We start from the raw sequence: 27,821 nt of genomic DNA on the forward strand, positions 1-27,821 counted from the left end.
GCTTCTTTCATATTAGATTTAATGCAAGTGCTTAAATGTAATTACAAGTGATTGATTTCATATGTACTGCAGATACCCAATCAGATTTTCAAAGGCTTTGAGCTTTTGTGAATCCCTTTGGTACTTTTTAACTTTTCTAAGGAAAGGTTCTTGTAAACACAGCCTATGGAACTTGATATAGAAGTCCCACAGAGATAAGCAAAAGTGAGACACCAATGAATCTCTTGGTTTTGTCCCTGTTTCAGCCACCTCCTAACCCTGATGCTCTTTTTCCCACTGCGATCCAATGTGCTGCTACAGAACTCTGCTGTTGGCTTGTTCCTATATTACAGATAGATACTAACAGTGATATTTCTTAAACTCTCTGCTAATGCATACAAACAATATTGGCGAGACTACTAAATTACTGGATAATAAAATTAAAAACAAGAGTAATGCTATTAATATTTAGAAAAGTTATAAATTTTGGTTGCTGCCAGTTTTCCTATAAACTGAACTCTCAGAGAGTAGAGACCAAATATGAAGCAGTAGCAGAATCCTGTTATTTATGGGAGAACATTTGCTGCGGTGCAGAGCGTATGTCTATTAACTCTCCAACTTCAGCTTCCTTGAAAGTTTGAGTCCATCTATTGTGATGTTCTAGCAGCAAGAATAAGGCAGAAAACACAGTCTGAATCCCAACATTACTGAAATGAAAATTTTCTCAATAAATAATATATCAAAACCTGGAGAACTGGATGAAAGAGAAAACTTGAAGGCATGCTGTGCAGAGTTTAAAATACCACATGCTCATACTTGGAACACAATTGGTTTTGTTTGTGTTTTTGTTTTTATGATTCCGCAACAGGAGGCAGTAGAGGGTTCAGCCACTCACTGAAGCTTGGGACCTCCCTTGTCAAGATGTCCATAAATAAAAATACTTTCTACTTTTTTAAGAAACAGTAATTCTAAAAAGTGGCTTATTCTATTTTCTTATCAAAACATTTTCAGAGCCACGACTCCCAGTACCATGCTATAGTGATTTCGTTCAAAGTAAATTCAAATTATCATTGAATGCATGGAAAATATCTGGTTAGATACAGGTAAGTATCTCTCTGCTGGAATCATCACCACAGAGGAGCTGCTTTCCCCCTTACCTGAGCTAAACTCTTTAAAGAGGAATGTCCGCTTTTGAAGAGGTAGCTGAGAACACAGCATCATGCTGCACTGTCTTGGTGAACCCAGCACTGTAAAAACGTATACCAGTCTGTTCTTTACAGAGTTCACAATATCCTAAAATAAACACTTAATAGCTCTACTAGTAATGTCCTAATAAAATTGTAAGTACAATGGTGAAACAACTCTTCCACCATGCCAGTACTTGAAATAAATATCAAAAGTGTATGCAGCGCTTACATAACATATAACTTGTCTCCAGATTATCCAAACACTCTAATTTACTGAATCATGATAAAGAGAGGTCTTGTTATTTACAGCATAAGATTGAAACAGGCATCATAAAAGGAAAACTGCTACGAAATAACTTCATATAGATTTGTATGCAATTCAGAAGCCTCCATTTTTGTAAATTTTATTGATCTGAAAGAAAAATACTTTGTTCTGATTTTACTTCCCTGGAGGATGCAGGAGAAAAATGAATTCTGTCAGCTGTCAAACAACGTGACTTCCATCTCATGTACAGACTAATTCCCAAAAAGTATTTCTGAAGTTTCTTTTTGCACAGTTACTTGCATAGTTTGAATGCTAGAGAAGAATAAATGAGAATGCTAAAGAAATTGCCCTCTCAAATCATCCAGCTCCAACCCACCTGCTATATGCAGGGACACCTCTCACTAAACCAGTTTGCTCAAAGCCCCATCCGAGCTGAGCTTCCAAATGCTTTTCCCAAATTTCTCATATTTCCAAATGCTTTTCCATTTGGGACCTGAAAAACTGAAATAAGAGGATTTCTAATGAAACAGTAAATCTGATTCCTCTTTATTTAAAATGTAGCTGAGCATTAAATGTAGCTATGCTGCAGCTCAAACTAGAATTAATTACTGGGTTTATAAGCTAAATATAATGCATTTGTATTGATACTTTAGACAAGAAGATAATTGAATACACATAAAACCCACTGTTTCTGCAATTTGGGGGGAATCAGTAGGAGGACTGAACAAAGAACGATGGTACAGTCAGTCTTCACCTGACAGAACAAAAGGAAATTCATGTCTTTACCACAGTACTGTGCAACATAAATCACAAGAGAGAGAATAAATATGAAAGAGCAAAGAAAAAAGAGGCAGCACACTGAGATACATGTACAACTGAAAAGGAACAGAAAGCCATGTGTCACACCAGCGTAACGGCCAAAATCAAATTATGCAGAGCCTGCAGGAGGATTCAAAACACTGTAAAGTAGCAGTAGGTTTCACTTCACAGCAAAAGGAAAAATTCTGCGTTTGTTCATATTGTTTAAAGAAGTTCCAAGCATTCTACAGTACATTTTCCCTAGCCATTTGTAGAACACAGATACTACTGAATTTGCTAAACTTAAAAACCCCCCAAACCTATGTGAATTACCAGTTTTGTGGGAACCTAAAGCCCCGCTTGTGTTATTATTCTCTCTTGTGAATTTCCTGTTCAATGAAGAGACATCAAACTGACAGTGCTGTGCTGTTTGTATGCTGATTGTGCCCACACACACTACCAGTAGGGCCTAAACCTTGAGCTGGAGGAATCAGTAGTTCTGCAGGTGAGGGCATTCCGTGTCCCTGAATACTGAAGTCCTTTTGAGTCTGTGAGACTGTGACAACATGGCTGCCATCTCCAGTCAGGAATGTGGCAAAGATAAGCAACATAGTCCAAAAAAAATGTTTTAGCTGCTAGCTGTTCTCTTGTGATTGCATTCAGAGGCTAATTATCATGAGACGAAATGCTGTGTAGTTCAGCCAACGTAGATATCTTTAAGAGTATGCAACACTGCCTGCATTTCATTTACCAGAATGTGATCAGAATCAGGCATGTTCTGCTGCGAATAAAAGCAACAGGGATTTGACCCCAGGTGGCAGTAACATCCAACAGCACTCCTGCCCCAAACTCACAATGAGACATAAGCCCTACCTGGCATCACTGTAACCTTACAGTAAAGTAACAAAAATGCTCAGCTTTCTTCAATGCATTGGACTTCATCACTTACTTTCACAACAGTATCTGTTAGCTTTCACCATATGTTATCATGTGGTTCAGGAACTCTACATATGCCTGTCCACATGAAGAAGGACTAGCTAGCATCATTAGCAGTGAACCTGCTACTGAAGGACCTTAAAGGAGTGTCTCACCACACAACTGCACGTGCCTTTCTCAGCCTGGGAGCAGATGTGGCTGATGGATAAAACTAGTAGAGAATCAACGTGTGGGATCCAGGATCCAGAGTCAAGCTGTGCTATGAATGTGTGTGGTAGTCATAACTTGCTGCAGGAGGTGTGATATGGCAGGGAAAAGGAAGAGTCTCATGCTCAGTCTGTGGTGTTTCATACAAGACTCAAGAAAAGAGCAATACCAGCTATTTTCCTTTAGTTGATATTCTTTATTTTTTTTCTCTCTCTTTTTTTTTTTTTTTTTTTCCTCCTTCAGTCTTTTTATTTTCATAGGATTTGTCCACTTTTCTGCCACTTAACGCATAACAAGTTAAGAAAACAATAGGGATGGGAGTCAAAAGGGAAGGATGCAATTAACATCTGGTCATTCACCTTGCTGTCCAAACTGGCACTCAAAATATTAAAAAGGCTCTTTGCTGAGATATTAGTATTTGGAATTTAGTTACTTTAGGGATCCTGGTTTTTTTGGGTTTTTTTGGTTTTGGTTTTTTTTTCCCCAACAGCAAAACACTAAGATGCAAGAGATTTTAGAAAACATAATACTCTGCCAAGGCCTGTGAAAATAGATTCACTGCAGTATAGAACACTATGGTTTGTTCCCAGAAATAGCTGATTCTCCTTGCTAGGTTTAAAAGACTGTGCCTTTTATCTTCACCATCAGGAAGATATATAAAAGATTTATTTTTCTTGTCTTTTTTTTTTTTTTTTTTTTGCTTTGCCACTGGTTCAAGTTGGTATTCTTACAGACCTGCAGCCCTTAAAACACTGGCGCGCATTAAAATAAAATTGGGCATAGACAGCTGTATTTCTTACCTACTTCCACAATAATGCAACATTGAAGCAGAGGAGAAAACTGGTAAGGGGAGCCCATGAGACCTGTTCATAATTCTAATGCGATTCACTATAAAACTAGGCTTCACAGATACTTTCAGTTTGATTGTTAGTTGTAGGCATTTTGTTTATATGAGAATGGGAAATGTCCTGAAGAGGACACCTTGAATTTTACCTGAGCTTGGATTAAGCACCAAGTTTTTTTTTCCACACTTACCACCATGAGATGGGGAATTAAAATATTATCTATACACATTCTATAGTATTTAAGTAACTATGTGTGTTGGGGGAGAAACAATCTGGAGAGAAAGATTCAGACTCTTTCATGCTTTACTGTCAGTTTTGTGATCTTGCAAACTCCTCTAATAGCATCCTTATCTGTACTAACTGCACACTGTACTGCCTGCTCCCAAAAGAATACAGAGATAAGGCTCCAGAAGGGTATTAAATTGTACTTCCACGGAAATCAGGAAAGCCATGGTGAGATGACTCGGTGACCTGAAATGCCTACTACAGGCTTAAATTCCTGCCTAATTTCATGTCAGTTCTCAGTTTTTCCTTTTTTTCCTACAGTGACAGCAAACAATACAACCATTGTACTAACGTTAGTGAGGCTTCTGTGTACAGCAACCCAATAATCTCTGATGTTCAGTATATCCAAAGCAGATACCTAAGTAAGAAGTCTGACTATTTGCTGGTGCATCTGGCATCTGCTTTTCTCACTGTGTTTGTCAAATCTCCTTTCTGAAAGACTTTTCTGTACTATCTCCATCAGGTCAATATATATGGGATTTAAGTTGTACTGTGATATGAGAATGAAATTCAACTTTGTACTGAGTTTGTAACTGAGCTGAGCATGAGGACCCTTTTCAGGGAGTGGTGGAGGTTTGCTGGTGATGAAATAATCCCATCTGGTTTTCATTCATATTAAGAGGAAATGTGCTAAATACTGTTCCCCATCTGATCAAGGATACTTGGTAATAACACCCCAAAATGAAAGACTGTTCTGTGGAATTTCTGTGAGACAAACAGAATATTTGACAAAGTAAGAGACGGGTTAAATCACTTTGTATTATAGGATGCATAAAACCACAGAAAGCAGCGCTTTAAATGGCATATGTATATAGTATTTCAAAAAGTGACATCCCTAGAAGTCCTTATTCAAAAAAATATGCACAATAAAACAAAATAGTTGACTGTTTGGAACAACAGCAACAGCACAGCACACTGTTTTGTTTGAATTATTGCTTACTTACAAGAAAGCATGAAATATTTCCTGCAAAGCATTGTATAGATACTCATTATTTTTCTATGAATATTCCTTCTATGAGGAGTAATTTCAATTATCCTATTCAATTAGAACCTTATCTGAAACACTTTCCTTTTTTTCCCTTACCTTTTCTTATCACTACATTTTGTAATAATAGTTGTAGCATTTGGTTTTTGGTCACCAAAAAAAAGCAACTTTGTTAATGGTTAAATGGAGTCTTTGTTTTCAGTATGTCAGAGAAACAAAATGAATGGCTGATATAACATTGTGCTGGTTCAGATGTTAGGTTAGAGGGGAATAAAGTTGATTTGGTTCTGGTTCTCCAAAGTCTAAAAACTGTGCCAGTACACAAAGATGACCCCACATGGTTAAGTGCCACAACTGAAATGCCACAAAGGCCTCTTTCCTTTGCAAAACTTTCCCTTGCTAGAGAGGGATGACTGGCTCCCTGTTATGATGTGTGTTTCTCCAAGTCATTATGCTTATTTTGTTTTAAGATTCTGAATTACCTGAAGATGTTTTCTAAATACTAATTTCCTTTTAATAGAATGATATGACATATTTTGAAACAATGTGATTAAAGATATGAGATGCCTCAAGACAAGTTTAAGTATTTTTGAAGTCGTAAATAGACTTCCAGGAGGTAGAACCTATTTGGAAATTAATGAGTCAGATTAAGATGCAGAATTTGAGATGGTGCTAATCACTCCTGGTAGGAGGTTAACATATATAAGAGCAGAGATGAGTAAGAGTTCATGTATCTACATACTGCTGAGCTTCTGAATCTGTTGCAGTGGGGTTAAGTCAAATGTTTAAGCAGCAGCTAACTTCAGCATTCAAATGCCTCATTTTATTTTATTTTTTTTTCCACTTGGAAATGAGTGACTTGATGGAACTTGATTTTGAGTCTGAGGTTTAATTATACTGAGCATTCCCTCACCTCATCTTGGGAAAATCAATTACGCACTGTTAAGGAATCTCTAATTTACATCTAATGTCCTTTCTTTTTCTTGTATTTCACAAATTTTCCTTGCATTTGTCATGTTAAAACATTTCTGCTCTAAATATTTAAAGAATCATTTATTGGTGGTACAACTAAGGTAGATAATGACTGTTGAGGCTAAACTCTGACAAGATTGTTAAACACATACTACAAGAAACACCAGGATGCATCTTATTTCAAGTGAACTGATGGAAACCAAAGGCAGATACAGAATCATAGACATCTCATACTTCAGTGCAGTTCTTCATGTAAGGCAAGTCCTACCCTCATACGAGAAGTTGTTGTTTTTTTTTGCTTTGCCTGCATGTTTTCATCATAATAACATCCACAGGAATTTTTTAAACTATTAAACTCTATACATTAATTCCTTCCTCTTATCAAGGAATTTCTTAGGTGAGAACAGATATCATTACCATATAGAAGTATACTCAAGCTAATGTAATTTCAGTTATTAAGAAATAACAATACTTGGTACTCTTGTGGAAGTATGTTTTGTCATATAAAACACTGACTTGCCATTTTTTGAAAGTTTAACATAGATAATTCTGGCTGTTAGTGTTCCCTAAATGTTATTATATATTTCAGTGGAAGTCATTTCATGTCACGTATTGGATAACTGATTACACTTTTAGAGTTAATGTCTTGAAACATTTTAATTAGGTTGAGGCTTAGGAGGCAGGAAAAAGTGACCTCCTGCCACAGCGGAGAAACAGTGTGAAGAAACTTTTGGAACTGTCAGAAGTTAGCAATAGTGTTGGAACTGAGAATCTGAGACCTGATCATTAGTAATTTTTTAAAGACATCTGCATGGGCTTTTTCTAAAAGCTCCATGTAAACTTGAAGCATTATCATTAAACACCCTAAACAAAGCATACACTTTGTATGAGTCACAGAGCTAGGAATATTCAGTTTGCTTATGAAATATTCTTGTTGAATTTTACAATTTTAATTTGGACAGATTTTTTTTTCTGCACAGATTTGGAGCAGAGTCCCAGGTTTTCAGGCAACAAATATTTCCCTTAGCATAGTAACTGCAAGGGCATGGGAATGTTGGTTCATGACAAAAGCAATTAAGATTTTGTTTTAAATTATATCTTATTGGAGAATGGAAATGCTGTATCCTATGACAACAGTTGAAAAAGACCTCCATACCTCCTGCCAGCAAGGCAATTTTATGTGTGAACAGGAGCATCAGAAAAACTGCAAAAGCAACTCAACTTCTGCTTTACTGTCCAAAATCCTGCTTGGTCTCCTCTAGTAGGAACATATCATGTACTGCTACACAAATGTTGCTTCTCCATACCAATACAGGGAGGAAGAATGCTTTAGGCAGTGGAAATAACACAAATCATGTAAAGCTCCCTGTGCACAAGTGAAGGGCAGGAAACTGGAGAGCAGCTAGGAGAACTGGGATTTGATGCAGCCTTCTGGTTTCTCATAAGACATGGTTATATCTTCCAGTTTGCAATGGAAGGCTAAATCTCAAAGCATGCCAGAAGTCATGAGTCATGAGAGAGTGGTTTTGCTTCAATGGGCAAACTGCAGCCCTTTTTAGTTGCGACTGTAGTGACAGAACAGTTCTGGTTACCTTTTCTAATAGGTTTAGTTTTGGTTTTGGTTTTTCCTCAGCACTGTTGTAAAATCTCTGGTTGTTTGGCAGTGCACCTGTGCCAGGATTTGATAACTTACTTTAAAACTCTGTCTTATTTGACTTTGCACTAGTGGCAGGATTTGATGGCTCATTTTGAAGGGGCATGAAGCAGTACCATCTGGACATTAGCATTTCCAAGGCAAGCCAGGGAAAGGCTGGAGGTCAGCAATGTGTTCTACTGACAAATCTTCATGGACTGTTTTTCTGAGATTGAGTTTACACTTCTATTTCCTCCCATGGAAGCCTACTTATTTTTCATTGATTTCCATTAAAGTAAGGAGAGCAGTGATCCAGAAACTGTTCATGAATTGCATTATCCAGTTTAATTAGAGTGAAAGGAAAGTTTTTCCACAGACACAAGACTCAGCATTCAGTCTAAAATGCTACTTCAGACAGTAATGGCTGAAGTTAGGAATGAACTTAAATCACAGCTAGTGCCAGTTTCTCCTTCCACTTCCTATGCAGTATTTTAAGAATGATGCCACATCAAATTTTCACTCCTTTACAATTTAGTAGTAGATAGTAAAAATGCACTGAAATGCAATGTCAGTGACTCTGCCCTATTACAGGCAATATAATACTGCAGGCAGAACTAGCTGATCTGATCCACTGCCTCCAGCATGTTTGGTTCAGGATCAGGAGAGGAGCTTCTCGGAAAATACACTATGAGCTAGCAGCACAGACAAGGATCAGGAAACTGGGTGGGAGGTAGAAGAGTGAGGCTGTACTGGATATTTGAGACCCAGCAGGCATAGGAAATCAAAGTAAAACAAAGTAGAATGGATGGATTAAAAAGAAAGAAAATGGAGAGGCAGGGTTGTTTGTGGTTTGTTTTTGTTGTTGTTGTTGTTGTTGTTGTTTTTTGGTACTTAGTCTATGCAGAAACTTAAAAATTCATATAATCATATTTTTTATGTCACATTAGAATACCATCCTTGACTGTTCAAAAGTTCACAGCAACTCTTCCCAATTTCTTTGTCAATTAAAAAATAATCTCTTTGCTTTTCTAAATGGAGATGCTTACATGTATAATGTACAGTGAGTGCTTAGTATTCAAGTAGATTTTTTTGCTGGTGAGATTTTTTTTCTGCTACTTTGATAACATTTTCTTAATTTGGAAATAAATCTAGTTTTAAAACTACTCAGAAAGAAAAACAGTTGATTTACATGATCATTCTCCATATGAATCATATACACTGAGAATATGCTTTGGGGTAAAACTATTCTCTTTGTGCACTATAATGTATCTGCTTCTGCAGCGATAATTTAAAACTCCTAAATGTTGCTAATGAAATCTTCTGTTATTACAGTTCTGGGAAAGAGCTATTTAAATACAAAGTTTCTGAAATGTATGGCCTTGGGAAATGCTAAAAAGGTGGCACTGAATTCTTTGCATTAGAGGGAGCAATATTAATAAAGAATATTACTTATGTATTCTACATGTGGGAACTTTTTGTTACTAAATGCTCCCAAGATACAGTTCTTTTCTTAGACGTGGTGGGATTCTCTTGAGCAGAAAGCTCCAGAATTAGCCAGTATTTTCCATCACAAATATATTCTTGTCTTTGTTACTCACTTTACATATTCTACTTCTTCTATGATCTCCTACCAATACACTGGACATCTAAATGTAGTGTAAATAAAGCACATTTGTAAGCAAAACAGGTGCCAGATTTACAAATCTGTTGCTTCTAATAAGAAGTTTATGGAGTTCTGTCTCATTTTGATAGTTCTGCTCTTTTTTTCAAGTACTCATTCAAAGCAAGGCCACACAAGGAGTACAGTGATATCTACAGTCTATTACAGGATTAATGGCTTGAGATTACTGTCAGTGTGTTCCCGTGAAGAAATGTCATTTTGTTACATTTTGCAGTTGCACACAGACTCCAGGATATTATAAGGACCTAAGTGCCATTTATTTTATGTATTTAGTTGTAGTGTTTATTTTTTCTTTATATGTGTGTATGCAGTATATTTTATTTAGTCATTTAATTCTCTAGCTTCTGTCTTTACACCCATCATACTTCCACACAACTGTAATCACCCCTGTTGATTCTGATGAAGGTAGGGCTGGCACCTCCCCATCTGACTTACATTTTCTGAAGTTTAACAGTAGACAGATGAGCCACATATCAACAGTTACTTAGTTACTCTAAAAGATCAAAATTAACAACGTTTGAGGATTTTCTTATATAGTACAATTCTATATACAGACCTTTCTTTACAGGTGTGAAAGATTCACTATTCATGCATGCCCAAAGCAGGCATGAATTATGACCAGATTTTCCATAAGTGAAAGGAATATCTAATGTCTCAGAAGTAATTTCTGCAGTAAGTTTCCATTAAGATCATACAACTTCTGGAAGTATTATTCTAGCCAATTTCACAGTAGACCTTGCTTGTGGATTTTAATAACTGAATCTCATTATAGTCTTATGTTCATATGGACATATTTTTATCCTATGCAACAGAACATTTACATAGTTTGCAGAAATTTGATCAGGAGCAAAAGGTAAGATAAAAGAGTTAAAGAATTAAAAATATTTCGGTATATTTTGAATTCTATATCCTGTAGCATAAGGAACCAAAAATAATATCAGACTAAGATAAAGCTCATTTATCTGGATGGTTCATCAGTGAGAAGTATTCTGTTGTCAAGGTGCACTATACATTTATATTGACTGAAATAGTGCTTCAACTTTAAATGCATGGGAGAAAGTTTCATTTATTAAAAATAATAATAATAATATTGTAATAGTAGTTCTCACTGTTTCATTCTGAACAGAATATTCAGTGATGTCTTCTTACTATACTGGACTGCCCAATCAGTTGTCTAATGCTTCTGGGAAACAGCAACTGATAAAACAGCTTCTAAGTAGGAAAATGCCACCCTGAATTTTAACAACCTCTTTTCATTACCAATGAAAAACTCATAGTGGCTCATTCAACAGTAATGGACACTGGGTCTAGAGGAGTAAAGATTGGAAAGAATTAACTCATTAGAGTCTACTCAAGGACTGAGATTAATTTTTTTCTGACATTAACTCTACTGTACACAATCCATATGGTGAGTATAATGGAAAACAAAGGAAAAATATGATTAATTTGTGTAAGTTCTTCTAAATATAGAAAACAGATAAATGTTGTTTTCCTAATTGTTAAAGACACTATTAAAAGATAATGATTAACCAATGCAGTGTGGTGAGAGCAATATAAAGTAGGTTAATCATCTGAAGCTCATGCAAGCCATGTTAGCCTCTAGTTAGTCCTTTCCCTAAGGTATAAACATAATTTGAATTTCAAAAAAAGAGCTTAACAGAACATAGTTCTCTCTTTTCTATTAAATAAGGATTTGGACCATTAGGAAATAAACTTTACCTTTGTGAAATTTCTGCTTAATCATGCAGTAAAATAGTAGGGTAGGTATGTATAGACAAACTACCATTTGCACTTCTCTAAAGTCAGCTAAACAATGCAATATATAGGCAAAGGCTGCATAATCCAATGCCATCTGCATAATACCTTGATGCTGGATCAAAAGAACTAATTCTTCTGCAATTGGAGGTGTTCTGAGAATACATTTCTTTCTATTTTTTTTCTCCTTGCTGTACCCTAGTCCAGGAAAAGAGAACCCAAATTTATGAAATGGGAGTGGAGCTGATTATTCAGGGAGATAGCATCACCCAGGGCTGTCTGCAGGCCAGATAAATGAACAGAGCTAAATTGGCAGTAAAATTAGTCAGCTGTATGAATTGTCATTTCTTGAAATATATAAATAAACTCTCACTCTTTAAAGAAGATTCTCTAATGAGGGAAACACTCTTTGATATGTTTCTGCAAAGATATTATCAAAGATAATAAGATATTAAGGCAGATCAGGGAAAGGCAAATTCCTGAATCTGAACCATCACAGTGATTAAGGCTTCATAATGTGGAGAAGTAAAGCACTGTCATTTACTTTGGACCCTACATGTTGCTTTGTTATCACCTAGGAACAGGACATCTAGCAGAGTCAACACATTTTATGGCAGGATTGTTCTCTCATTTCTAATTTTAAGTAATAGTAAATACGGAGTTTGTAAACATTATCTGAAAATCCCCAAATTGTTCTTGTTCAAATTCCACTGCCACGAGATTTTGGCTATACTGAGCATTATGCATAACCCTTGCAAGTCTCTCCCTGCAGTCTTTTGCAGAACTCTGCTAAGTTGTTCTTGAGAAGTTCCATCGTTGCATTTCAGATCTGGATGATCTCCATCAGTTTTCATTTTTTGCATTGCCCAAGGCCACGTGTAAATCATGCTCATAATATTCCGTATTTCTCTGTTAGACATTCATGGCTATTTGTTCCAGCTAAATGTGATATATGTTTGAATGACAAGTGAGACTGTCCTGAAAGACTGGTTTGAATCCATATCCTTTCCAGTCTATCTATAGAATATACTGTTTTTCTAAGAAGTGTTAATATTTACTAAACTAAAATTTTAGAAAAAAATAAAATAAAATAACAAGCTCAATTTCCACTAAGCTTTGGTTCTAGCTTAGAAGCAAATTAATCTATAAGGTATTCAGCAGTTCAAAGCTGGTATGTAAAATTCTTACCAAGCTATTGACTCTTTCTAAATACTTGTTTATATAAAAACCCTTTGGCCTTCAGACGTGTCTGAGATTTGTAATTGTGGAGGTTCACAGGTGTGTGAATATTGGAGCTACTCATTATTATATCCAAACATGTTTGTTCTACTTTAATCACAATATGACTGGCTTTCAAATTATGATGCATGTCTTCAGGAAGCACGGTAGAAGTGGAAAACAGCTATTTAATTAGATCATCCTAACTGAATGTAGAATGAAAAAAAAAAAAAAATCTCATAGAAAAATGTGTGAGGGCAGTCATAGTTATACCAGAAACAAGCACATCATTATTTAAGGCATAGAAGTGAGGTAATTGGAATTCCTACCAACAAGAAACTAGATAAGTGATTGATACTGATATTTCTCAAATGCACAGTAATAATTAATGTAAGATGATAGAAGACATTTCTAAATAAAAAGCAATTAAAAAAAGTTTTTAACAAAGAATAATCCAGAATAATGGGGCAAAGATTAAGAAAAAACCTGCCACCTTGTGACCGATCAGTATTTCATAAACAACCTAAAAAGGCAGAAATATCCAATGATATATTTTTGATGGTTTTGCAGCTAACAATTACCCTGCTGTACATATGAGCAACATTCAGAGAGAAAGAAAATTTTGCCTGTTGAGTAATTAGCAGGTTAGTTAAATACAGTGAGAACTGTATTAAGGACCATTCCTGACAAATAATTTCTATCTCAACATGTAAAATACGTAGCATAATCAGTTTCACATCAAACTACTGTATTATGGAACGCCAATTAGCATCAGAATGAAATCATTAATGATACAGTGGCATCAGAATCGGTCCACTTTTCATAATAAGGATTGTGAATAGAAATTAAAAGAAAACAACGTGGAAAGTGGAAGCATATTTAATTTTTCAATTGAATTAAAAGAGTCTAGAAGAATGAAAAATAAGGAACTTCCATTTATTTTTTCATTCAGTTAAACATCAGAGGTTATTATTTCATCTGGAAACTGAAGACAAGTTGGTTGTATGTCAGCTATTCTAAAAATCATACTGTGAAAGTAAAAATGCCCATTCAAAACACATAGTTCAATTAAGCGTAGGCCACACAAATCAGTGAGAGAAGTTCATACTTTACTGACATGCAAGAGTATTGTAAAGATGCTATTGCCAAGATTGATGGGAGGACTGCAGTGAATAGATGATACCCTAATTTGACAATGCCCTGTCTTCAGAAATTAGTGTCTATAGGACAGTGTTAGGGACATGTGGGGTAAGTGAGGCTACCTGTTAAAGATGTGCTACAAAGAGGTGGAAAAATGTTTTGTTTTTCAAGTTATTTTAGGAGGAATGATGGAAGGCTAAGTCCAGTTTCCAGAAGAATTATACTGTTTGGTACAGGACAAAGACACTGAATTTCTCCTCTGGAATTTCAAGGTGTTCCTAATATCTAGATGAGCAAGAATTTGACAATTAAAGTTTTGTCTCTACAAAAGTAAATCCATATAGAACATACAGCATGCGTATAACTCACATAGTAATGCTACTGAGAAAGGAGGAAAAGACACAAGAGAGTCACCAAGCAAATGCCGTTCTGTGTGTATATAGGTGCAAGTTCACATACTAGGCAAATTACAAAACACTGCAAACATGCACTTGCTTCAGTTATTTAAGACACGTAATAAGACCAGCTGGACAATCACTTATTACAGGAAAATAAACTTTTTGTCACATTGCAAAACCTAAGATCATTACCAAGTATTTAGACAATCTCATTTGTAAATTAATGGGTGCATACACACATTCAGTAGCTTTTGGCATGTCTGCGTGGCATATACAGTAGTGAACAATTATTTTTCATTAATTCTGTTTGTGTCTTTTATAGAACAAAAATTTTCTATACAAACAGGTAGGTACCCAATACAACTCAGAAAAGCAAACTTAGCATAGAATCTTAAGAGCCTTTAGTAAAACAGACAAAGCATCATCTTTTATAAAATGTATTGTTTTCAGAGTAATTGTTGTAGAGCTGTATCATCTCCATGTTAGAAATTCTTTGAAGATTTCCTTGCTATTGTAACTTGTATTAACCCTGAAGTATTTAAGTTAGATAAAAATTATTGATTTTTTTCCTAGATGAGATTTTCGACCAGTAACCAGAATTACTATCACAAAGTCAAACTTGTCCAGAGAATCAGAAATTAGGAGTGCATGAGAAAAGCCTGAAACTAAGATATGGGATAACAAAAGGTTGGATAAAAGGTCCATAACCACAGTGATGGAACATTATCACAGGATTCTTAAAATCAACTAAAATTCTCATTTGCTCCTCTAAACGTTTGTTTCCCCTTGATCTGGACTAAAGGGGAAATTCTTCTACCTTGATGAAAAGTATTTTCTAGAAGTGAGATCCTGTCCTTCTGGTTCTTCTGGTATCTTTTATGATAACTCAGTGTGGTTGCTGCACACACAAGGACCACCCTTCCCCAGTGAGCTCGAGTTGCCAGAGACTAATGTGCCTCTCCCTGTACTTCACAGCATGCAATGTGTTACCACTAGTCAGTGCCCAAATTCTGTATCTCTGAAAAGTGAGATAAAAACTGACTGATTTGCTTAGTGAGGCAGAGTGTTATAGGAGGTAAAGGAACTAGAGCAGATGGAAGGACACCCCTAACTGAATGTTGCTGATCAATGAAAAAGGTGTAGTTGAGGTATGGGCAACCATTCTGGCATTAACATTTTAACCAATCCAATTTTATATAGAGGTTTTAAAACAGAGCCAAGTTACCATGGAAACCAATTGAAGCAGAGACTTAAATTCTAAGACTGTAAATTCTTTTCTAGACAAAGATAACAAGACTGACAGGTGGGCTGTAAAAGGAAAATGAGCGCAATATAAAGTTAGGCATGATGGTCTGTTTCCTCTTCCTGAAGGTGTCTTTTATAGATCTGCTTTATCTCTGTTGTTTTCTACAGTTATATATTTACTGTATTTTAAAAGAAACTCCCACCTAAATAAACCCTTTGTTTTGTCATAATTCGATTTGCAAGGGGATGTGAGCACCCTGGTGCAATGAACCAAAGGGCAGGGCACTCCAGTTATTTGTCCAAATTATTATGTCTTGCCAGAATCATCAGGGAGGCAAAGCCATCACTCAGAAAACACATTTGCATAAAGTGCCCTTTGCTGCCACTGTTTATATTTTGCTCCTGAAATATGCTCTAGGTGCATTCATATTATAGCACTGCACTGTCTTCGTGCAATATGAAAGGAGATAGCAAGGGATTAATGTGTTTAACTGAAGAAATATCCCTTCTCACTTTCTCAAAAATTTTTGAAGTGTACCAATTTGTTTCAATCTGACTCAAAGTCAAAATGATTTGGCTTGTCAAATATTTTTCTTCATCCTAAGAGTGATGGTAAGAATAACAGGGAGTAGAGCATACAGCCCCCTGAATTTGATGCCAGAGTTTTAAGAATTAAAATGGGCAGAGAATGAACAACAGCAGAGCATATAGCCTTTCCACTTGGAGTAGTTAGCTGTCAGCACTGTAAAACGCATGAATATGCAATATCTTTTGAAAACTGTGCTGAATGTTTCTACCTGCTGTGTGTAATTTCAGTCTTCCATAATCATTAGAGAAAAACAGCTTTCAGTATAATTTTCTACTGGAACGAAGGAATGAGAAGGGGCAAATATGTACTTGAACTCATCCCGATACTTTTCTAGCCTGAAGTTTCCACTTCCCAGCTGGAACTGTGTTTGTATATGCTCTCCTGACAAGAACTATAAAACAAATTTCCCCAGGACTTCAGGAGATTTGCTGTCATGAGTAATCACAGTTGGTCCCAGTGAACTAGAATCACAATAGGTAGCCACCTTCTCCAGCATGTTTGCTCTAAAGTTAGCTAAATTTAATGGCTAGAGGTGGTTTGGTTGTCAAAAGTAAATGCGCTGCTTACCTCCAGCATCTGCGTTCCTCAGTACAGTGATGGTGGGGACATGACAGATGGTTCCTGCAAAATAATCAAAGAAAACATTGTATTTTGTGTATTGAATGCATTTCTTGGCAAATAATGAAAATTAGCATTTAATATCTTCCCTGTGAAAAGCAGGGCACCTTAATAAAATTTACTGTTCTCTAAGAAAGCATATGTTAAACATGTTCAAGCTAGGATGTGACTAATCAAAGAGCTCTACAATAAATGATACACCGGCTAATGACTACATAGCATGATCGAGTACTTATGTTGATGTTTGTTACATGTAAATCCTTTTGGTAATAACAATGGGAATTGTGGGACCAAATCACTCTTTTCAACCTGTGTAAGGTCATCTTTGATGCAGGGCTCTGCCCACTTTACTATATCTCTGTGTCCAGCCCAGGCCCTGTGGCAGGCAGGCTTACACAGAGGCTTGTGCAGACTTCCAGATAGAAAGACAATTATTTTTATCATTTAAAGATAACTATTTTAGGTATTCCTGTACCTTTTGTCTTTGTGAAAACAACTTCTGTTGTCCTTTTCAAGAAAACAGGTTTCTTGTGAATATAGAAATTATTTCAAAGATAAGCTTTTCATTTTCAAAGATATGGCCTAAGAGTCTGTCGTTAAATTCAATTAAGATTCTGTGGCACCTTTGTCAGTTCTCACAGTTCAGTTTTTATTAAAGATCCCAGGGGAGTTAATTATTTTTTGTATTGCTATGACAAAAATATGTCATTTCAAGTATTTCTGATCAAATTCCCCATAATGGTATTTATAACTATCTTGGATTTAATTAAGGAATTCAGAGGATTAGAAATCAGAGAATGCTGGGAATAGCAAAGTTCATAAAGTAGGACAATGTGATCTTAATTCATAAACTCGTAATTGCCTGATTGTCTATTCAGAAGGAAATATGGGGCAAAGGGATACAAAAGATGGAGGGATTATTAGGAATTAGGGAAAATTCAAGAAATGATTTCTAGGAAAAAAAAAGAAAAGAGTGGTAAAAGAAAGAAAGTAAACAGAGTAAGGATAATTCCTGCAATTGTGACCAGAACTCAGAGGTGCCTTGGATAAGACACTTTGTTTTAAACTTCCAGAGTAGGCTTAAAAGTAAACACATAAATGCAATCAAGTTGTTACTTGGACTTCCAAAGAAAAACTTGCCTACCTATGTGTAAAAAAAAGAAAGAGAGAAAGAGAAAGAGAGAGAAAGAGAGAGAAAGAAAGAGAGAAAGAGAGAAAGAGAGAAAGAGAGAGAGAAAGAGAGAAAGAGAGAGAGAGAGAGAGAGAGAGAGAGAGAGAGAGAGAAGAAAGAAAGAAAGAAAGAAAGAAAGAAAGAAAGAAAGAAAGAAAGAAAGAAAGAAAGAAAGAAAGAAAGAAAGAAAGAAAGAAAGAAAGAAAGAAAGAAAGAAAGAAAGAAAGGTGAACAGATTCTGTGCATGGCTTTAAGTTATTAGCAGTGTAAAAATTTGTAACATGTACAAACATGTTACTACTTCAGAACTTGACCCAAGTTTCTCATTGCTTTATCTCTGTTTTCACAAAAGACAGAAGAACAATAAAAATAAGTCTTTCATTTACCAGCACATAACTCGTGGATATTTGTCACTGCAGGTTTCTCAGTATGCAGTCTGCACTGGTTTAATATATGACAAGGAGACAAGCAATCCATGGAGAATGGCAATGGATAAGATGCAGATAAGCACGAAAGAGAAATTAAGGATGAAAAGACAGAACAGTTTCTGAAAACTCAGGTAAGGAACTCAGGTGATTCTCTATAAAGTATAAATTGTACAAAATCGCTTGAAATAGCTTTTGCTTATTTTCCTTTCTCATATTTCTGAGAATTACTGCTATATGAGTCCATTGATATATGGATAAACACACACGCACACCTTTCTAACACCTACTCAAACAATTAATTTCCTTTTTGAGACAAATTGCCATTACCCTCAGTGCAAATACTTACTATCCTGGTATTTGACATTGTTTTATAAAATCCTTTTACCATACTCCATTTTACTTTGTTTAAATAAAACATGTTACGATTTGATACAGAAAGACAAACAAGTAATATTTGTACAAGAGAGAAAAAGAGTTGTGCTGTGTGTCACAATTCTTTCTCAACCACGCAGCTCCAAGTTCTAAAACCTTAAATTATACTATCCTAGTACAGAGCTCTTTGGGCATTACATAATACACTGAAACAAAGCAACCACATTACAAGCTCTCTCTGCCTTCTTACACTGATGGCACATAAAGTGCTCATTTAGAGCTTGTGCATGCTTTTAGTTCTCAAGCATGACTGAAGGAGAGTAAAAAATATATTTCTCATGGAGCTAAGCTGCATGAACAGTGAACAGCAGTTCATCCTTTGCTCTTCTGCTCCCTTACTTTAAAGAAAAGTTGCTTTGCCACTTGTCGTGATATGGTGGTATAAGTAAATGTGATGGAGAAAGTACACCATCTACAACAAGCTGGGAAGGAAGCTATGGGAAGTCTAGCTACACAAGGCCTTTCAGTTACTTGTGACAGAAATACACTCTTAACTTTTCTGGTACAACTTATTTCCAGAATGAACTGAAATTACATTTGCCACAAGTGTAAGATGACATGATATACTCACAACTAAGCACTACATATCTATCATTTGCCTATGTATTTTGTCCACACCTCTCCCTTCTGCTTACAAAATGAAAGCAGATGCTGCTCTACCAACACATCAGCTATTAAGACACGGTTTACTTACAGGGCTTTACATACCGAAGTGGCATCAGCTTACCACGTGTGTTCAGTATATCCACTAAATACAAATCCTTGTTGAGTTTGGCCCTTTGGGGAAATTGCTTTAGCCCACCTACAAAATGCCTATGACAGTGCTTATGTTTCACTTTTGTAGAACTACACCTAATGCCTTCAGACAGTGCAATTTAATCAGTGCGATAGTGCTGCCTAAATAACACATTCTATGATTCTCAGGAACTCTACATTATTAGTGTTGCATCACAACAATTACATATGGCACAGTTTGTGATTTTGCAAATATTTTGTTGATGCTAAAATACTGCACTTTTTGCATGTTGATAAGATCACCACACATTAAGATGTTCTGCCACTTCCTTTGTATGCTGTTGATTCCCAGAAAATGACAGCTGCTGCACTTTTGTTAATAAAAATAAAAAGGTTCAGGGTATTGGCAAGGATGCCTTTAATGGGAGAAGCAGCTTCTTACAGTTAGAGTTCTTAGGTGATTTAGTATTCATCAGTTACAAACCTGGGAATGTCATATTGTAAAATGTACATGATAAAAGACACTCTGTGGTGTTTCAGCTGATTCCATTTGCCATATGGTATGTTATTATCTTGTATTACCTTGGGGAATGTGCTAGAAGGTTGAAGAAAACAGAACACTCCCAAGTATATAGAATACAAACTTGTTAATTATAGCAACAGGGTCTGTAACTGAAATGGAGATGGAACTAAAGAAGAGAACTGAATTTGTGTTGTATTGCTCTCCAGCTACTGAAAAGTAATAAACTCCTATTAGGAAGGTTTAAACTGGAAAAAAAATTTCCAGGTACCATATGTACCAGCATATAGACAGCCGCACTGAACGCTGACTCACAAGTCAGTAAATGCCATGTGCAATGGTATCCACATTACCTTAATACAGTTTTACATCAGATTTTCTGAGGTAGGCTGGATAAAGCATTAGATCGCTTGTCTTTGAAAATGAGATTCCATATGCACAGCTATAATAAAATCATCAAGTGAATGATCAGAGCAGTACATTGGTTAGGGGGTAGTATTTGCTGAAGACAATCAAAAGAAACCTAAACTACATAATTGCGGCAGCCAGGATAAGTGAGCTGCTGATAGGGCCTAGAAGATTCCCAAACAAAATCTCCAGACCCCACATTTAGAAAGGCAGAAAATATTTTAGTAGTCAGAAGAAAATTGTTATTGATGTATCCAAAAGGTATACAAAATTTCAGAAAAGTAGGTGCAAAAGTTACGTGGCAACATTTGCCTGTAAGTTCAATTCTTCCCAAGCCAGTAAATTGAGCTTTACCCCTTCCACCCTCCAGGGCCATCTTTGGAGGTACAGTCTGACTGAAACAAATTCCAACCAAGGTCATACTATTCTCTGCGAGCTATTTTTCAGTCATTACTAAAACATTAAAAGACAGATTTTATGTTACCAAATAATGAAAATATATAGGCGTGCAGTTTTTTCAAATGGTTTGTCTCTAAACAGCAAACACCATTAGATGAGGCATTTCAAGATCTGTTACAGGAGCAGAATATTTTTAAATCATTTACGCTAACTGTGCAATACTTCAGATGGCACTTCAAAGCCATCATCTATTCAAATGCTCAGAATAAGCAGCCAAAATACAGAAGAGCTCCTTTTCACTAGATCTTTAGTAGGAATAAATTGGACAAATTCTAATAACTCCCAGTATTTCTTATTATGTATTATTTCTTTGATTTCCTGCAAGTTTTACCATCTATTAACAAAAATAACTTTTTAATCTGTCATCTGAGAGACTCGATGTCGTTTAAAGGCAACACAACCTCCCAGTTAAATAAATAGGGAACTATGATTGTATGGCTCTTGTAAGCTTCTCCCTCTCTGTACTACTTAGCAAAACCCACAGGAAAAAGTTTACCAGTCTCAAGGTTACTGCACTGTTTGCTCTGTAAGGTTGACACTACGCTGTAACCATGTGCAGCCTGGTGCTGGCAAGAGAGGATGTGTTGCAATTGCTGTGCAAATTAGTGCATACCTTTTCACTCTTCAGATAATGCTAACACCAACTAAAGATACATTTTCCACTGTGTTATTAAAACCTTTGAAATATTCACACATTTTGGCCTGAGTACCATTCATGCTTATTCCATACATAATCTGTTTCAGCCACCAGAACAGGTTGATGTAAAAATGACCTATGTCAGGAACTGAGAGTTAATGCTCAGAAATAAGATAGAGATGGATGAAAAGATGTATGGATGGAAAGAAGAAAGGGAGAGATGGAGGGATGGAGAGAGAGAGCAAAGCAGAAACCAGTTATCACTGTTCAAGGGCGTTCATCCCTGTTGAGTTAGTAGGAATCGGAGTATGTGTTAAGTGACAGCTCGGGTTAGAAGACTCTACCTTGTAAACATACTTTTTGAATTTGCAAATATTTGTCTACCACTATATTCTTTAAAGGAGAGCCACACTATATTACAAGTGTAATGTTTGTGTATTTTTTCCTATACGAATGTATTCAGTCCCATACTAATGCAAGATCATCAGTGTTTTACCAGCATTTGTGTTTACCTTACCCTAATAAACTAAGAATTTTAAATACTTTTATTTCTGCTATTCTGATAAAACTGTTACCTTGACAACAAGCATAAATGAATGCGGTATGTCATGATACATATTTAGTGTAGGAGTTTTAAGCTGGTAATGGAATATTTCTTAGAACTACTTAGCAATTTCTTCTGAAAAGAAAACCTTAAAAAGTTTAATTAAATGTCAGGCATTTAAACTAAACATGAACTCTTCAATTCAAAATCTTACCACAGCAGGGTAACATTACTACTATTATTTTTTAATAAATCCACACATTGTTAAGTTCCACATTGAGAACTTAGGAATTCATAAAAAATGACTGAAAGGAAGAGTTTTCCATTAGTGAATGGAAGTGTTCAAATCAAGGAGGGAATTACATTCCAAAGCATTCTTATCACATACAACCTTTTTTCTCCTGGCCCAATTCACTTAAGCAGTCCATTTCAGCATTTATGGCACTATTACAGGACAATGCTGTGTATATTAAATGTGTTTAATTACATTCAGCAGGAAAACCATGAGTACTTTTATCTAATTAGAACTTGTAAATAACCAAGAGGTGGATGGTAAAAATGTCTTATGAGAATTACAGAGATGAGAATCTTAAAGACATGACCAATTTATCATAGAATGGTTTGGACTGGAAGGGACCTTTAAGGCCACCTAGTTCCAGCTGCCCAAGTCACTATAAGATCCTCACAGAGCCTCCTCCAGGCTGAAGAGCCCCATCTCTCTCTGCCTGTTTTTATAAGGGAGGTGCTTCAGCCCTCAGATCATCTTTCTGGCCCTCCTCTGGACCTGCTCCAACTCCACATCCTTCTCATGCTGGGGGCTCCCAGAACTGGATTCAGTAGTCCAGGTGGAGTCTCTTATGAGAGTAGAGTAGAGGGGCAAAATAACTTCCCTGAATCTGCTGGTTACAGTCCTCTTAATGCAAAGAGAATTACTATATTAGTAGGATATCACATATTATTATACCATTCTGATGGCAATATTCACAAGTATAGGAAAAAATGCAGTAGTTAAAAAATTGTAACGCTAGTTATATAAAATGAAACAAAATTGGTAATATGGCCAGCCTCTCACTTCTAAAGGCACTGGTATACTGAATTTCAGAAAGACACTTTACTCGAAACTTGAAAAGAATGCAACTGCCCTCTGTTCTGGAGGTGCCTCAGATCTAGCTAAATGCGATTCCTGTATCTATTTTTAGAGTTCTTTTCATTTGTATCCAACTGTCAATTCTCATATGTTTCTTCCATAAAGATGCTCTGCTGGATATTTGCAGTACATTATGAACAGATGTTATTCCTGCTCTGTTTATTCATGTTAAAGGACTTATATCTTTGAAGGATTATGAGGAGCGGATGAAACCATTAGTGAACAACACAGTACAATGAATTGTTTAGGACTTCACTGCTTTTTCAAAATGAAGTTATTTACAATAGAATCTAGACTGGGGTTTTCATACTACTCTAAATTTGAGTCTTTTTATGCCATCAGTAGCTGATGTGATAGTGTCTTATGGTAACAACTGGCTAAGTCTTATGTCCTGAGCTCTCAACAAGATCCAGATTTACCGTAGTCCAGAACAAACCACAGACAGAATTATTTGAGAGTACAGACCATGACGTGCCCTTAGTGATCCAACAATATTATTTACAAAATCAGGAATTTTCAGCGCTGTACTAAGCAGATCAGTTTTGCAGTTTGCCTTCAAATTGTGTTGCCTGAATTACATATTTGGCCAAGCAAATACTAGTAAAGGTATTTAACTGTTTTCTATCCTTTTATTCACAAACATGCTTATGCATGTTTTTAATGCACCGTGTAGATTCTTAAAAGTAGAAAACAAATATTTGAAGCAAACAACAGCAACTGAAAAGAGAACAAGATTAGAACTATTTAATGATGTGTTCTTTCTGAGTGAGATCCTTGCATCTGAATACTCAGTACCACAATAAAGGCTCTACCAGCCTTATTTACACCCTCATCTCCGAGAGCCCTTCAGTTCCTGCTCAAGCTTGCTTGCTGAAAGTAACACTGAGTGGCTTCCTGGAACAAGCTAGTGAACTATGCTCAGATGATGATTATAATTTCTTATTTTTAAAGCCATGTCCCTACAGTAGCATCATGCTAGTAACAAATGATGTTATAAATTCTACTTAACTGTGTAGAAGTAAACCTGCAAGGTACCTAAGTCTCCATAAAACAGAAGTGGGAGAGTTTTTTAAATTGAAAAATATAACGAGTGAACATTGTGTTTAGAATGAAAATGGCACTTTTGTAATTTCTTGCAGGATTATCTGATTTCTGTGAAATGAGTTAAAACATGAGGTATACATTCATTTTTGCTGTTTGAAATATTATTGATTTTTATTTTATTTTATTTTTGACATCACAGATGACAGCAAATGTGATTAATTGCTGCTGATAATTGGAGCTTCATTCCAGTGGTTATTGCTTGTCAGTAACAATTAATAGCTCCCACAAAAGCCTCATTCATTTCACAGTATTAAAGAATGATGACTTGTGGGAATTATGCTAAACCAGCACTTTCAATTAGATTTCAGATTTTTCATTACACTGAATAACAGTTTATGGTTTTATAATAGTGGTGGTTTATTGTTGTATGGTAATCACTCTAATTACATGTGGTTTATCTGGAGAACTGCAATTTTTATGGTCATTATATAAGAAACAGTCAATTACACGTTATCATTTCTTTAAAAGTATAGAGATTTTTGGTAGTTACTTGTAAAGATTATTTTGAACGCTGATTGCATGTACTTTGTTCCAGTTTTTGAAGGGTAAGATGTTACAGAATTAAGGGATGTAAAGGTTTCATTTCCTCAGTATCAAGCACCAACTGGTACGGCAAGTGGTATGGCCACCCAGTTACATGTCTTCTGCTTACAGCTGGGCTGGGCTGTAAGTCTATGGCAGTAACTGTCTCATCTGGTCACTTTCCAATCATGGGAAGAGACAAAGGGAATTCTTCAATAAAGAGAAAATATTGATTTTGGAGAGTCACTGAGATCTGCCTTCAATCCTGCCCATTTCCCCAGTAAATAACTTTCAGTAAAAAGAAGGAAGACAGAAACAAATAAACAAAACAAACAAACAATGCACAAAGGGAGAAGGAGTCAAAGAATAGCACGCACAAGCAGACAAGGGAGAGAGAATAGTGAGGTGTAAGATAAACTATGATAAAGCCCACTGAGAACATGTAATCTGAACTGAATTGGGACCAAACTAAGTAGAACTGAAGTGAGAGACTGCAGAGAAAACACTTGCTTCCCCTGTCATTAAGCTGAACACAGCAAATTCAGCTATTTTCATTGAGATGGTAGGAAGCTCTGAAATTTAACACATCGATAAGATAAAACTTAAGAATATACGTACACTAATAAAAATTCTGGCCCTTGGGAAGACAGCATGCTTCTAGCATTGACCTCTACATCATCAGGATCTGAGTCATGGATCACATAATACAGTTCAACAAAGTGTGGAAAAAAGAACAATGTGGACCTTTAAAAAGTTAACTTCTAAAATTGCATAGCATATGCTTATTTCACTTGCACAGATGCTTTTCTCTACCACTCTCCATAACTACAATTTTTTATGCAGTTATGTAACACAATTTCTATGAGGATACTCCAAATAATAATTTGTTCTTACCTGAATATGATTTTTAAATTTACTAATAATTTTGAATAGTTTTTCTACTCCAGTCTTAAGTACACATATAATTTAATGGATCTCCCAAATACCGACAATTCCAGCAATTCAAGATTGTAATATTCTTCCAGAAAATTAAATTACACAGGTGTAGAAGAAGGAAAGGTAAGAATCTATTCCATGAAGCACTGAATTGTTTTAGCAGTTAGGTTCATGAAAAAGTCAATGATAAAAATGGCTGTGATAGTTCTAAGGAAATTACAAGTCAAAACTGCAGCTCACTGCACAGACCATGAATTCATTCTCCATTCTGTAACGATCCATTCAGTGCCAGACTGTGATTGAAGACAATGAGGACAGGAGCAAGATCTTTCTTATTTTTGTTTTAGTTTGTGCAAGTTTGCAAAAGCAGAAAATTACTGCTGGTAGTAGAGGATATGTTTGTTCATTTCATTGGAAAAATCATAATCCAGAAGTTTGGATGATTATCCAGAGATACATAAACCTTCTTGAATTATTTTAAACCTGGCCTTTAGACCATCTGTTCAAGAATATTTTTCTTACAGTACAGTGATACAGTTATTAGTTATATAGTTACAAGTTTTCTGCTAGCACCTAAAGGCTCTAATTAACATCTGTTCTACTCTGTCAGGTGTTGTGTAGACTATGCTGAAATTAAAAGCAAAAAAATCTGGGACTAAATTTAAGAAATAGCTCTTTGCAATTCCCAAGATAAATTTGGGCTAAGTGCAAGTTAGGTTTTTTAGGTTCTTTCTAATTGCAAATGTGTATTTTGAAAATAAAGCAATGACAAAAATATGACATTTAGTAAATTCATATTTATGATATTTAAAATATGATTAAAAAGATAAAAGTATATAAAATGTATGTCAGGAATCTGATATAAAAGAACAGCAGACTTGAACAAATGCAATTCCATTCGCATGCTCTTTGACCTAATCTAATAAAACTTTAATCTTTCTATCGAAGGACACAAACTCAGGCAAGGCAATCCTCTCCATCCAACTCTAATCTCTTACTCAGACAAATCACTTTTATTCCCCAATAATTCTCAGATTTGATATCCCCAACAACAAAAAAAAGCTGCACAATATATTTCATCCCCAAAACTGAATTTCCTGGCTGGGCTACTCATTTTATGGTTAAATAATTTATTTTGCAAGAGAAAAAATGATTTTTCTTCTTTATTTTGTTAATGTTTAAGCATTGAATTTTTACTCCTTTTCCCCATAATCCACACTTCTCATTCCTTCTTTGACATTCTAGGTAATTTTTTGTCAGGTATGGTAAAGTCCATTGAGCTGCTTAATATCTTTAAAATACAGTGACCATCAGCCTTTCCCGGAAGAGGGACCTTTTTACTTGTCCTCTACATTCAGTTCCATCCAGCTACACTACCGGAAAATTAAACAATAAGCCACAAAGTTAACAACAGATTACCTTTTGTATGTAAAGGTAACATCACTCAAAGTTAGTCAGAGCAGCAGCTGCTTAGCATTTAAGATGAGATATTACTCAGACTCTACTACCAAAGCTCTCTTAAATTTAAGATCCTAAAAAATGGTAGTTTCCTAATTTTCTACAGCACAATATTACAAGTGTATGAAGCATTTATAAGTTTCTTACATCAGTTCAATGACAAAATCAATTAAATCGATTCACGGAATCAATTTTTGAGGTAACCTTCAAAAATACATAGAAAACAAGCAACCTATTTGCTTTCAGCATCTGAGACTGTACATTATCTGGTATTCAGTGGCACAGAAGATGCCTCTATTGTTGTGTTATATTGTACAGCAAGGTCTCTTTAAAAGAGATGTTATTACTAAAGCTTTATGCATTAGAAGGGTACTTTTCTTTATGAGAGAAAGTTTCAAATTGAACATTCAGTTTCTTATGCTGACTTAGAATCAGTACTTATGAAGTTCAGACTTCTTATTCTGCCTAGTGAGTAATTGTAGTAATGCTGTGCATGTAGCACTATGATGTGAAACTGGGATTATATTTAGGCCTCCATATTACATTTAGAGTTCTTGTGTCTGTAATAAAGGTGTGTAGAAGAT

General features: G+C 35.7%; 1 protein-coding gene across 5 annotated transcripts in view; it reads left to right on the top strand.

Moving 5' to 3' along the window:
* Positions 1–27,821, top strand: part of B3GALT1 (beta-1,3-galactosyltransferase 1) — a 196,883-nt gene that overhangs the window by 50,374 nt on the left and 118,688 nt on the right. For all 5 annotated transcript variants that reach the window (XR_011904291.1, XR_011904292.1, XM_072341558.1 and 2 more), the window contains exon 2: positions 18,327–18,466. The gene's annotated coding sequence lies outside the window, so the exon portion shown is untranslated. The remainder of the gene's footprint in view (positions 1–18,326; positions 18,467–27,821) is intronic.

This window comes from Excalfactoria chinensis, chromosome 7 (assembly GCF_039878825.1).
Source record: "Excalfactoria chinensis isolate bCotChi1 chromosome 7, bCotChi1.hap2, whole genome shotgun sequence".
Taxonomy (NCBI): Eukaryota; Metazoa; Chordata; class Aves; order Galliformes; family Phasianidae; genus Excalfactoria; species Excalfactoria chinensis.